This window comes from Leucoraja erinacea, chromosome 6 (assembly GCF_028641065.1).
Source record: "Leucoraja erinacea ecotype New England chromosome 6, Leri_hhj_1, whole genome shotgun sequence".
NCBI lineage: Eukaryota > Metazoa > Chordata > Chondrichthyes > Rajiformes > Rajidae > Leucoraja > Leucoraja erinaceus.
This window is the reverse complement of record NC_073382.1, coordinates 522,342-536,649: the sequence shown is the minus strand read 5'-3', so window position 1 is coordinate 536,649 and position 14,308 is coordinate 522,342. Positions and strand designations below refer to the sequence as shown.

Here is a 14,308-nt window from a genome sequence, read left to right as displayed (position 1 = left end):
AGATAATGTTTGCCAATCTATCACAAGATTCTGACTTGATTCCACCCATGTGATTAACATACGCTACAGCCGTAGTGTTGTCAATCTGAACCTGCACATGCAAGTTTTGCACATTAGAGCAATAAGCTTTAAGACCATAAAATGTACCTAACGATTCTAGGTAATTGATTCCATGTGTTTCGAGCAAAGGTACTTCTTCCACATTCCATCTACCTCCACAGCTGGTAATAGTATCAGTGGTGCCCCAACCTAGAGCACTTACATCAGTCTGAAGACTGATAGCAGGTGTTTCAACCAGAATTTCCCTGGAAGCATACGAGACACTCCTGATCCACCATTGTATATCAGCAATTGCTGTTACTGGTAATTGCATGGGCCTATCAAAATGCCCCAAATGTCTCCTCAACGCTTGTACCTTTGCTCGCTGCAGTTGCTGATAATGCAGTGGACCAAACTGCACAGCTGGAAATGAAGCGATTAGTTTGCCAAGCAAGCTTGCCAAAGCTTGCCACTTGCCTAATTGACGGTTGATGCTGTGTAATGAGCTTGATACAACCCTCAATTAACTGCAGCCTTTTAACCTTGGGTAAAGTCACTATCATGTGTTCTGAATTAATAGTGAACCCCAAGCAATCGATTATTGTGCTTGGAGACAATTTTGATTTATCTGGATGTATTACAAATCCCAGCCTCTGAAATGTGAGTTTGACTATTGACACCGATGCTTCTGTTGTAGCCCGAGTGTCACCCACAATTAAAATATCATCCAAATAAGCCATTACCAAATGGCCCTGGGCCCTTAGCAATGCTAGGATTGGTTTTAACAATTTAGTAAATAGTCTAGGGGCTGAGATTAAGCCATTAGGCAATGCTTTAAACTGCCATTATTGATTCATCCAGTTAAACTTTAATTGTCTTCGATCATTACCATGCACAGCCACAGAGTAATATAGCATTTTCTTGACATTAGCTGTATAGCATTGGCAAATGTCTCCATTTTAAAATGCTTATACTGTACAAAAGGGTTAAGACTTGTCAGATCAAGAATAATTCTACAGCCACCATCCTTTTTTGCTCTAGGAAAAATGCTTGATACAAATTGTTGGTGTTGGCGAACTGACATTTCAATAACCCCTTTCCCACATAATATTTCAAGTTCCGCTTGAATGTCCATATTTTCTTCTTTTGAGAAAATATGCATCCGACTTGAAACATGTTGAGTAGGAGGATCCAAATGTGGGTAGAATTCAATTCTGAACCCCATAATACTGCACAGTATAAATTATTTAGATGTTATTTTTTGCCATTCTTTTAGGAAGAATTGTAACCTTCCCCCAATTTGCAAATGTGAAACACTTAATATGTTTCTTCCAGGACCAGACCCACCTACCTCAGGGTTTGCTGGTGTCAAATGTTGTCCCCTACTCCTAGTGGGAACACTGTGACCTCCACGTGCCCCAGGAGCAGTATGCCAATAACGTGTATATGGGAACGATCGACTTGTTCCTTCACCAGCCCCAGCCACCGCCCTTCGGTAGGGAAATTGCCTTCGAACAGATCTGCCAAGCACCGGTGGTTTTATCATTCCCACGGTTTTCGCTTCTTCATTCAGGTCTTTCACCCTTTTGGCTAGATTTTCTCCAAAAAGCAGGTTAGGCAATTGTATATTAGATGGTTTACAGAGCCCTGCAAACTTAGGATGTATGTTAGGTCTTATAGCACTTTTACGAATACAGTTTATTTCAAAGTGCACGTTATACATAAGTGCTAAGACATCCTGTTGTGATGCAGTAACGTGTTCTTCATCCAGGTCTCTGGCAAAAGCCGTAATGCTTGACCCCAGCAATCTCAACACCCGTTGTAATTTACTGCTGGGACTGCTAGCAGTGCGCAATTCTGCGGGGTTTCATATTTTTTGACAGTCTCATCCATAGACAGTTCCTCCAAATGATGGGAAAGCAAGTAATTTATTGTCATTGCTATTTCTTCTGCCAACGGTTCCCCTTTCAGTCTGGGACCGGAGAATTTTTGGGCCAGACCTGGGCTTTGGTCCTCATATGATTCGTCATCCGAATCTTGCTGCCCTGGAAATTCCTCCTCATAGTGGGGCTGATCTGGTATCCCTGCTTCAGGTGTTTCCAGTGCTGGCTCTCCCATAGGCCTACGCATGGTAAACCCTTTTGCAGGTGCTCCCCTCGCGGGCTCTCCCGTAAGCCCACACATTGGCAGCCCTTTTTTAGGTGCTGCTGGCGCTGGCTCATCTGCAGGCCAACGCCTATATTGTCTTTCCTCAGACATTCCTAGTGCTGGCTGTCCTGTACGCCAACACATATATATATTGTCTTTCATGAAACATTGCGGACACTGGCTCTCCTGTAGGCCAACGGTGCCTAGGACTTTTCCCAGGCACTCCCTGCGCTGGCTTCCCTGTAGACGAACACAGACTGTACTCCTGGAGTAAGTCCTGATAAATCATTTTCCCCATGAGGAATTCCAGAGTCGCGACCCGAGTAGACATAATGTCTTCCTGAGGTGGGGTAACCTCCGGGTCTGACTCATTCGAGTCTACTGGCCGATCAGTTTTTATTTTGGTCTTACATCCTAAAGGTGCTGTAACGGTACTTGTTGTTGCTGTTTCTATAGTCGCTGGCTTTTCTGGCTTTTTTTTAAGGTTCTTGAGGTTTACCTGCGGTACGCCTCCCTTTGCCTTTTCCCACTTTCTCCACGATTAGACTTGTCTGAACACAGCACAAAGTCTCCCGTAAGAAATCGACCTGAAAGCGAAAGTGAAACCACTTACCTTCAGGCTTTTTACACTCACCGCTTGGAGGGCTCTGCTCCTCCCTACACGGTCGCTGCCGCTATGCGTCTGATGATATGACGCGTGTGAGCTTGGACGGGGTCTTCTTCACGTAGTCACTCACGTGACTCTGAAGTAAAATCAAACTTTCTTGGACCTCAGTGTTATATTTTTGCACTAAAATGTTGTGCCCTTAATATTTTTTCTGTGCACTGTGGATGGCTGCACTCATATATAGTCTTTTCTCTGACTGGATAACGTACAAACAAAAGCTTTTCGCTGTACATTGGTGTGCCCTAAGCTTTTCACCATACCATATGTGGTAGTTCTAGGGAAAGCGGGTTTGTCGTGCGTCAAAGATGACGGCAAGTTATACTCTCCAGAGTTTAGGAAAATCAGATGAGTTCCCACAGGAACATATGATATGCCTAAGATTGTTGACTTAGGAAAGGCACCAGGTATGTCATGAATATCTTATAAAACAGATGAATATTTTTTTGCCTAATGACCGCCCTGGAACTTCTGCGTCCCTTCTTTGGGAAACATTTAAAGCATTTATACGAGGAGCATTAATCTCCTCCCAAGCATTTCATAATAAAGAGTCGGGCTAAACAACAGACATTGGAAATGGAAATAAGGCAATTAGATATAGAAAACGCAGTAGCTCCATCTATGGTAAAACACAATAAAATTGCAGTACTGAAATACAAGTTAAATAAAATATACTCAGACCACGTTATAAAACATTATCAACATATAAACCAATTAAATTTTGAATTTGGTGATAAACCACAAAAACTATTAGCACGTTAACTTCGTAAACTGGATGGGGAAAAAACAATTTATAAAATTAGATCAGACAAGGGAGAAATATTAACACTGCCCAAAGATATCAATGACAGATTTTTACAATACTATCAAAAACTTTACTCAACTAAAGTGACAGAACAATCAGCAGGAATTGAAGCATTTCTTCAGAAATGTAATCTTACTGGTTTAGATCTGAAAGAGGGAGAATTATTCGGTGCTGAAATAACGGTAAAAGATATCAAAGAGTCAATTAGATCTTTAAAAAATGGAAAGGCCACAGGTCCCGATGGCCTAAGTTCTGGATTTTATTAAAAAAAATGTATGATCTGATTTCACCACGTTTACAGACACTGTAGAAATACGCTTACACTCAACAGAAACTTTAAATGAATCCACAATAACACTTATACCAAAAACTGATAAGGATCTTGAAGACCCTGGTTCATATAGAGCAATAGCTCTCTTAAATACCAATCAGAAAATACTAACTAAAATCCTATCTCATAGATTGAGTTTAGTGATTAACAAACTAATACACGCCGACCAAACAGGTTTTATTCCAAAACGTTACTCATTTCAATTGGGAGAGGAATACTGCACATGGGTTAAACTTTTATATTCTAATCCAACAGCTAGAATATAAACAAACCAAATGTTATCAACTAAATTTAATCTTTCTAGAGGTTGTAGACAAGGATGCCCACTATCCCCATTATTATTCGCTCTTACAATTGAACCACTAGCAGAAAGCGTTAGAGCCCATCCAGAAATACACGGGTATAATACTAAAGACACAATGAATAAAATCTCTTTATATGCGGATGATGTATTAATATATATCACCAAGCCAGAAACTAGCATTCCAAATCTATTAAATCTAATAACTCAATTTGGTCATTTTTCGGGATATATAATTAATTGGAATAAAAGCCAAATCATGCCAATAACGGAAATTAATTTACACACACTTCAACAATTCCCTTTTAAAATAGTGAAGGAAAATTTTAAATAATTAGGAATTTATGAACATAAAAAGATCATTTTTATAGCATTAATTCTACCAAACATTGAAATGGGAAGCGTTTTCCAATACTGAATATTCTTATGTAGTTTATTCAGTAATGGTGGGAAGTTTAATTTACATAAATTCCTAAATATTTAAAATGATCTTTTTAACACCCTCCTAAACAATGAGGTACCACCGACCGAACCTTATAGATACAAATGGGAAAATGAAATAGGTCACCCTATAACGAAAGATATGTGGGACGAAAGTTTACAACAAATACATCAATGTTCATTAAATGCTAGACATACTTTAATACAATTCAAGGTCTTACATAGACTACACTACTCTAAAATAAAACTAAATAGAATCTTCACACAAATCTCTCCTATTTGTGATAAATGTCTACATCTAGAGGCTAATTTAACACATGCGTTTGCAAACTATATAAAACTTAAACATTTCTGGACTGATATTTTTGAAATAACTTCAGAAGTTATTAATACAAAACTGGACCCAGACACAAAATTAATAATACTTGGAATATCAGAACAAAGTTTAACACTCACAACAAACCAAAGAAATTTCCTCGACTACAGTATAATAATCGGGAAAAAATTAATATTAAAATTTTGGAAAGGCCCTACAACCCCCACAATTAAAATGTGGATTACGGAAATGTCGGAGACCCTATACTTAGAAAGAATTAGACTTGTCCTAACGGACAAAAAAGATCTTTTCGATAAAATCTGGGCTCCATTCATTAACTATCTGAAGGGATAGATTGGCACAGCACGAGGACCCAACTGAAACTTGAACTCAGGATTAGATGAAAAGCTATACTTTATAATCTATGAACCTATCTCCATTGACGTATTACAGGTAACCCATTCCACCTCTTCCGTTTTTCTGGGTTTTTTTTATTTGTAACTTTCTACCCTCTCTTTCTCTCTCTTTCTATAAAAAATAAAAACACTAGAAGCAGAAGTAATTGATAATTGAAAATTTTAAAAATGTATGACTGATGTATATGAAAAGTCTTTTTACTATAATATGTAACTATACTTTATAATATGTCTACTTCTAATAAAAAATATTAAAAAAAAAAAAAATGTTAAAGATCTTTTTACTGCAATTACTGTACCTATTCCAATCAATTCCGATAAATCTCCCAAAAATGTTTTTTAAAAAGGTCGATTCCATTGTTACAAGCTTCATCTGGGATTAAAAGAATCATAGAATAAGCAAAAAACATTTATGTAAATCAAAGACAAATGGAGGTTTAGCCTTACCAAATGTTCTGTTTTATTTTTGGGCAGTCCATATTAAAAACATGAATTTCTGGCTGGAAGAAATGGATCAGCAACCAGATTGGTTAAGGGTGAAAAAGGAAGACTGTTTGCCTTTTGAAGTTGGTTCGATTATGTTTGCTCCCACAAAACGCACAAAAAACCTATAGGGAAATCCCTATAATACATAGTGGTATACGAATGGAAACAATTAAAAAAGGCTTTAAAATTGGATAATATATCACTCTGTTTCCCCATTGTAAACAATCCTTTATTTAAACCCTCCATATTGGATAAGGGTTTTACACAATGGAAAAATTGCGGAATTAAAAAGATGCAACATCTTTATAGGGTGATTTCACGAAAGGTCACTGGAGCGTAGATCCGCACCCACGTGACCGAAAATTTAAACTGGAGTACACTTGGTACTTCCGGTACATGTTAGCGAATGGGAAAACACGCACTTTCACACCCGTTAAAAACATCGAAAACGGCCAGTTTTTGAGCTGCAATTTACTGTGCCAGTCGGGGTGACCGTGAGGCACAGCAACCTAAATTTACAGTCCAAAAGAAAGATAGAAACTAAGGTAAATTCAAGAGGGAGCTGAAGGTGCAAAAACAGCGGAAGTTCTTAGCGGACATTTGTCGTGGAGATTTAAATATCCAAAATATCGGGAATTATCGCGTTCGCTCGCTGCATTTCATCAAAAGTAAGGCATTATTGACTTTTTTATCTTTATTCATTTGTTATATGAAAAGTTTTAAAAGTGAAGAATCCGTCAGTAAAATTGCAAAATCGCCCATGTTTCTCAGGTGGGTTTTAACATGCAAAATGAAAACGCTTCTGAAGCTACATTTACCATTTAAATAATCGTAAACTATCAATGCGTTTTGAAATAAATTTTCCTCAGATGCAAGCTAAGGAATGGGATAATTGTCAGCTGTTAGTTGGACAAAATTAGGACATTTTATTATTTGCCAAAATCAGGATTGTTGACATCATTCCATGCTGCAGGCTTGTCTGTTATTAGATGATAAATAAATAAGTAGTTTGAGTGAATGTGCAAGCTTTAAACAAGAAACATTGAGAAATATATTTTGGCAAATAATAAAATGTCCTAAATTTTAAAATGAATACTAAAATTTTGGAAAGGCCCTAAAACCCCCACAATTAAAATGTGGATTATGGAAATGTCGGAGACCCTACACCTGGAAAGAATCAGACTTGTCTTAATGGACAAACAAGAACTTTTTGTTAGAATATGGTCTCCATTCATTGACTATTTGAAGGGGTAGATTGGTTCAGCAGAAGCAGAATCAATCCACAATTGATAATATTGATAATGTACGACTGATATACATGAAATGTTTATAATATGTGTTTGCTTCTAATAAAAATATTAAAAAAAAAAAAAGAAAAGGCACCAGAACCTCCAGTTCTTGTATCACTACATCGACAGCACCTCCAACAGAGCAGTGCTTTCTCGATTCTGCAACGAAACCCCACTCGGTCAACTTTACACGCTCACGTTTGTAAAGTAGGGCTTTACTTCTTGTTAGGCGCAAGGAACTGCATGAGTTGGCTTTACAAGAAAAATACACAAGGTGTTTGAGTTTAGTTTGAGTTTAGTTTATTGCCACATGAACAGTGTACAGTGCACAGATACAGCGATAAGCGTTTGTTGCGTGCTAATCGGTCAGCGGAAAGACAATACATGATTACAACCAAGCCATCCACAATGTTCAGGTACATGATAAGGGGAACAACGTGAATAGCGTTTAGTGCAAGATAAAGTCCAGTAAAGTCAAAGACACCAACTGCAGGAATAACTCAGTGGGTCGGGCAGCATCTCTGGAGAACATGGATAGGGTCTCGACCCAAAACGTCACCTCTCTTTTTTCTCCAAACTTGCTGCCTGACTCTATGAGTTCCTCCAGCACTTTGTGTCTTTATTCAACTCCTGGTATTTTGACTTGGAACTGAATGCCCAAGATACTGAGCCGCAGGTTTCACCTCCACTGTTTTATTATATAGAATGGACTGACTGAAAGGAGGAAACTAAATAGGACACTAAGAGGAACCAAAATGGTTTGAAAATGATGAAAATGCATTGACTATGATGGGCAGGTGTAGTGTGCAGGTGATTAATATATATCTCCCTGGCAACTTTTTTCTAAATTAAAAATATAAAGTTTATTTATACACAGTTGTCAGTCTGATGCAGAGCTGCGTGGAGACACTAAAACTGGTCTGCAATGAGGCGTAACAAATAAGCAATTCAGTTCACTTTCAGTTTAGTTTATTGTCAAGTGTACTGGGTATATTGAAACACTTTTGTTGCGTGCTATCCAGTCAGTGGCAAGACAATACATGCTTACAATCGAGCCATTTACAGTGTATACATACATGATAAGGGTATAATGTTTAGTGCAAGGTAAGTCAGTAAAGTCCAACCAAATATAGGCCGAGGGTCACCAATGAGGTAAATAGTAGTTCAGCACTGCTCTCTAGTTGTGGGAGGATGATTCAGTTGCCTGATAACAGCTGGGAAGAAGCTGTCCCTGAATCTGGATTTGTGCGTTTACACATTTCTATACCTTTTCCCCGATGGGAGAGGGGAGTAGAGGGAGTGGCTGGGGTTCGACTGGTCCTTGATTATACAGCTGGCCTTGTCGAGGCAGCTCGAGGTATTATAAGCAAAGAGAAGCTGCTCCTCAGAGTTTTGTGGTGGATGTCAATATTCTACCCCAATATTGGAAGATGAGGATCAACAATGATTAATGCAAAATACACTTTGGTTGGATGACCGGGAGGTCACGGTTTACTTGGAAGCGGTGGGGTTAGATGAGGCAGAGACAGAACAGGCTCTCTAAAGTACAGTAACACTAATTGCTACAAGTTGCTCCACAAGTCAGTGACACCAAAACAGCAGAGCAAATCAAGCATTAGGAATTAACTCCCACAACGCAAGATTGAAAAGAAAATAATTTAAGCTAAACTTGTATTGAACCAATACATCGGACACAAGGAAGTGTAAATGTTGGTTTACCAAAGAAGACACAAAATGCTGGAGTAACTCAGCGGACAAGCACCCATAGTCGGGATTGAACCTGGTTCTCCGGCGCTGCAACACTAAGGCAGCAACTCTACCACTGCGCCACCGTTTGGACCCTGGCATGCATTTTTTTTATTGGGGTCGGATTTTTCTTTTTCAGTCGAACATTTAAAAAAGAACTGAACTCAAATTGCATTTTAGATAGACACAAACGGCTGGAGTAAACTCAGCGGGACAAGCAGCATCTCTGGATAGAAGTAATGGGGGACGTTACGGGTCGTGGATAGATGATGTTTCAATTCGGGACCCTTCTTCAGACGGGGTTTCCTAATTAATATGTGTCAAGTTGTGGTCAAGTATCAAAAGAGTTTGTTGTTATGAAGCATAGCTATCTCTAAAGGCTGGTTGCAGTGTGCTTTACCATTATATCCGAGCAGATCAAACGATGAAAGGTTTTGATGGATAATTCCATTCTGTTGATTCATTTATGGGAACCCCTAATGCCTATGAGGTCTTTTTGGGCAATTGCACAAGTTCTCGCATGGACAGTACTATGATTCAAAACAGCTATTTTTCCTCATTCAAAACATATAACATTGCTTGCATGACCAGCATGTATCAATTAGTCATCTGGCATCCACATTAAGGATGCCAGATTTCCTCCCACGAAGACCACAAATAAACCAGAGGTGTTATCATAACAACCCAAACATTTCATTACTGAACATTTCATTCAGTCTGACGAAGGGTCTCGACCCGGAAGGTCGCCCATTCCTTCTCTCCAGAGATGCTGCCTGTCCCACTGAGTCACTCCTACATTCCGTGTCTACTCTCCCATTACTGATTCAGCTTTGTAATACCAGATTTATTACATTATTTCAATGTTGATTCTTGTCATGATTGAATCCAAGCTGATTCTCACTGGAACAATGGCTGGCAGCCTAATCATGCAACAATTATACACCAGGCCCTTGAGCCAATTTACTTTAGGCTAGTTATTGCCCGTGCACAGAAATAAATGTTTGCAGATGTATTGTGAATAGTGCGTAAAGCATACGGGGATAAAGGGGAACGCAAAATGTTGGATAGAACGAACAGGTGATGTCTCTGGTCAGGAACCTTCTTCAGACTGATCCCCAGATGAAATCTTGCCTATCTATTCCCTCCACTGATCCTTCCTGCTGAGATAGAACATAGAACACCACGAACAGATCCTGTGGTCCACAATGTTCATCAGTTCATAAGACATGGAAGCAGAATTAGGCCATTCAGCCCATCAAGTATATTCCACCATTCAATCATGGCGGATCTATCTCGCCCTCCTACCCCATTCACTGTCTTCTCTCCATGACTCTTGACACTCTTACTAATCAATACCCACCTTAAAAATACCCAAAGACCTGACCTCCACAGCCATCTGTGGCAATGAATTCCATGGATTCACCACCCTCTAGCTGTAGAAATTGCTCCTCATCTCCTTTCTAAAGGTACATCCTTTTATTCTGAGACTGTGCCCTCTGGTCCTAGACTCTCCCACTAGTAGAAACATCCTCTGCACATCCACTCGATCCAGGCCTTTCACTATTCGGTAGGTTTCAATGAGGTTCTCCCTCACCGTTCGAAACTCCAGCAATTACAGGCCCAGCGCCATCAAACATTCAATGTCTGTACTAAATATTATGCCAAGACCAAGTCTTATCTGCCTGTAGATTGTTCTTCCACCACAACCCTCTTTCTTCTATCAGTGAGTCAGTTCTGAATCCATATGACCACGTCACTATTAATCCCATGCATCTTATTCTACTGGATCAGCCTACCATAGGGGTTTACTAAAATCCATGCAGTCAACATCCACCACCCTACCCTCATCGATCACATTCATCACCTCCTCAAAAAACTCAATCAAGTTAGTTAGACACGACCTGCCACGTACAAAGCCATGCTGACTGTCCCTGATTAACCCATTCTCTTCCAAATGAGAATAAATCCTATCTTGAAGAATCCTATCCTGTAGCTTCCCCACCACTGAGGTGAGGCTCACCGGATTCCCTGGATTATATCGACTTCACGTCTTAAACAATGGAACAACATTAGCTACTGTCCAGCCCTCTGAGACCTCACCTGTGGCTAGAGAGTTACTCCAGCACCAAAGATAGACACAAAATGCTGAAGTCTTCTTCTTGTGTTTGAGGCAGCAGAGGTTATGTAACGCCCTCCAGGTGCTGTAGCCAGTTCAATGTGCTCTTGTCGAGGGCCGTGAGGTCTACCCCTCCACCAGGGGGACGGAGGACAGTGCAGTCGAAAATGATGTGCTGCTGCTGTGCTGTTTGCTGGTCTGCTCCACACACGCAGGCTGCTGATGAACGCAGGCAGCCCCCAGCGATGCATGTTGCCGTTGAACTGGCCGACCTCTGTACGGAGCCGGTTCTGGGCCACCCACTCCACCCACTCTTTGCGGGGAAAGGGGGCAGGTGCACTATGCTTACTTCGCACCTTCAGCTTTCGGCTTCAAGGCTCCTGATGCTCCCTCCGTCTTCACTCAGGGGGGGTCTGGCACGCTGCTCATGGACTCAGACCCGCCGGGGCTTTATTCTCCGTGGGTGCCAGAAGGGGGTTACTTTCATGGTGACTGACAGGGAAAGGGGTCAGAACAAAGCTTGGGGTTTTGGAGGGGAGGAGACGGTGGGGGTGTGGGAAAAAAAGCGATATACGAGATGGTGGAAGTGGTCAAGCAGCAGTAATAATAGCAACACGCACTATGCTTACTTCACACCTTCAGCTTTCGGCTTCAAGCACAGCTCCTGATCCTACTCCGTCTTCGGGGATTATCGCGTTTGCTCGCTGAATTTCATCAAAAGTAAGTTAATAATGCCTTACTTTTGATGAAATTCAGCGAGCAAACGCGATAATTCCCGATATTTTGGATATTTAAATCTCCACGGCAAATGTCTGCTAAGCACTTCCGCTGTTTTTCCACCTTCAGTTCCCTCTTGTAATTACCTTACTTTCTATCTTTTTTTTTGCCTGAAAATTTAGGTCGCTGTGCTTCACGGTCACCCCGACTAGCACAGAAAATTTCAGCTTAAATATCGTCTGTTTTCCATGTATTTAATGGGTGGGAAAGTGCGTGTTTTCCCATTCACTAACATGTACCGATGTATAACATGTACTCCAGTTGAGATTTTCGGTCACGTGGGTGCGGATCTACGCTCCAGTGACCTTTCGTGAAATCACCCTATACTTCTAACAGGTCTCCCTGCAGCATATGAGGCTACAGAGAAAATAACCCAAGTTTTCCCTACCTCTCCTTTAGCTAATATCTTCTAATCTAGACATTACTGAGGGCCAAAAACAAGGAACTGCAGATGCTGGTTTAGAAAAATAGACACTAAATACTGGAGTAACTCAACAGGTCAGGCAAAAATGTATAGGAAGGAAATGCAGATGTGGTTTATACCGAAGATAGACACAAAATGCTGGAACCATCTCTGGAGAATAGGAGATGTTTCAGATTTCAACCCTATTAGAGATGGATCAGACTGAACAAGGGTTCTAATCTGAAACGTCACCTATGCATGTTCTCCAGAGATGCTGTCTGAGTCCCTGAGTTACTCCAGCACTTTAGAGTGTTTTTAAAATTTCATATGGTGTGTTGACCCACTGGTTACCTGCACGGTTACGGTGGGTAGTCAGTGCACTCGCACACCCAGATGTTAGTGTGGCCACCACCTCTCTTAATCCATCACCATTTTGATAACAATCGGTGCGTCGCCGTGGCCAACACAGTAGATAAGTAATAAGTAGAAAAAGCCAGAAACGTCACCTATCCATATTTTCCAGAGATGCCGAGTTACTCCAGTACTTTTGCATAACTAACTCAAACCCTGTGAATAATTCCTACGCCAGTTTCCCAGCTTAATTACACTTCCTATAGCTAGGTGGCCAGAACCACAATACTCCAAAAACCCGAAACGTCACTAATTCATTTTCCCCCCAGTGTGATGCTGCCTGTCCCGCTGAGTTACTCCAGCATGTTGTGTCTATCTTCGGTGTAAACCAGCATCTGCAGTCCCTTCCTACACAATACCCCAAGTGTGGTCTCACCAACCTTTGCACAATTGTAACAAGACGTTGCAACTCCGACATCCCATCCCTATCCATGTCTGAAGATCGCTTCCATTCCAATACGTTAAACTATTCCACACTAACCTCTTTTGCGCCCAGATTGGCGAAGCTACCCGTGAAATAAACGCTGTCTGTCCAGAACTCAACCGGGGAATGTCACCATTTGGAAAAGGAAGGGTTCGCTGTCTGACCTGCCGAGTCCATCCAGGATTTGTTGTTCCATTCACCTTGCTCCTTAATTATCCCGCTGTTACAGAAAGCTGCTCCGCCTGAGATTTTATTTTGTGCTTCGATCTCAACCGAGGAGCGAATGCCGGACAATCCACTAACTGTCACCTCTCTGGAGTGATGAACCAGTTTGCTTGCCAGCCAGTGCTCTTAGTGTAAACTCCGGAACAGTGGCCAGAATAAGGGTCAACTCTTCTGCTTGGAAGGATTGGATTAAAACTCCAGTGAAACCCGCCAGTGAACGTTCACTCTGACACAAACCTGAGTATTGATTATTCCAGACAACAGCCAGCACAAAGTTTAACAGGGAATGAGAGATGAACTTGCATGGAAGTTAATCCAGGAAGCTTTCAGATCAGTAATATAGTACTTACCCGGGAGGGAGGGAGGGCTTCGCCTGTGTAGATGGAGCTCTGCACGGTATCTGAGTCTAAGTTGTGAGGGCACGCTCTTATATTTGACATGAGCCCGTCTTACTCCACCCATTCTTACTCAACCCATTCCCTCCGCCTTTCGGCGCCGTTGTTTTGGCGCCACCGGTTCGGCACCGCTGTTTTGGCGCCTCCGTTAGGCGCCTCGGATCTTTTGCTAATTCATCTAATTCAATAAAAGCTGTTGAATTTATAACTTTTTAAAAATAATTTATAACTATTTTTTTAAAAGAACTAACTTTTTGTTAACCATTTTTTAATCAAGCTGCTGGGATGAAGGTGACCCTTCAGAGATTGGAGGAGTTTCGGGAAATGCTGCCCTTCCTTCCAGTCGCTTGTGAGTGTCATATGTCGGCAGCTTGGCCTCTTCCCCCACGCCTGCCTGGCAGTGATGTGTAGAGTCTGTCCGTAGGGGAGTGAGCAGAGCCTTGATTGCAACATCTTGCTCTCTTTCCTCCCCTTCTTTAACACACAACTCCCACTCACCCACTCCCTCTCGACTGTGTTCTTCCCTGTCTCTCACTGTCTCTGCTTTCCCCCTCTGCTCCTTCCTCCCTCTGCTC

At 41.3% G+C, this 14,308-nt stretch overlaps 1 protein-coding gene across 1 annotated transcript in view; it reads right to left on the bottom strand.

The window, feature by feature from the left end:
• The window catches only part of LOC129697818 (interleukin-13 receptor subunit alpha-2-like), a 67,262-nt gene extending 53,540 nt beyond the window's left edge, over positions 1-13,722 (bottom strand). Inside the window, exon 1 of the mRNA XM_055636448.1 lies at positions 13,689-13,722. The gene's annotated coding sequence lies outside the window, so the exon portion shown is untranslated. The remainder of the gene's footprint in view (positions 1-13,688) is intronic.
• Between the last annotated feature and the right edge of the window lie 586 nt (positions 13,723-14,308).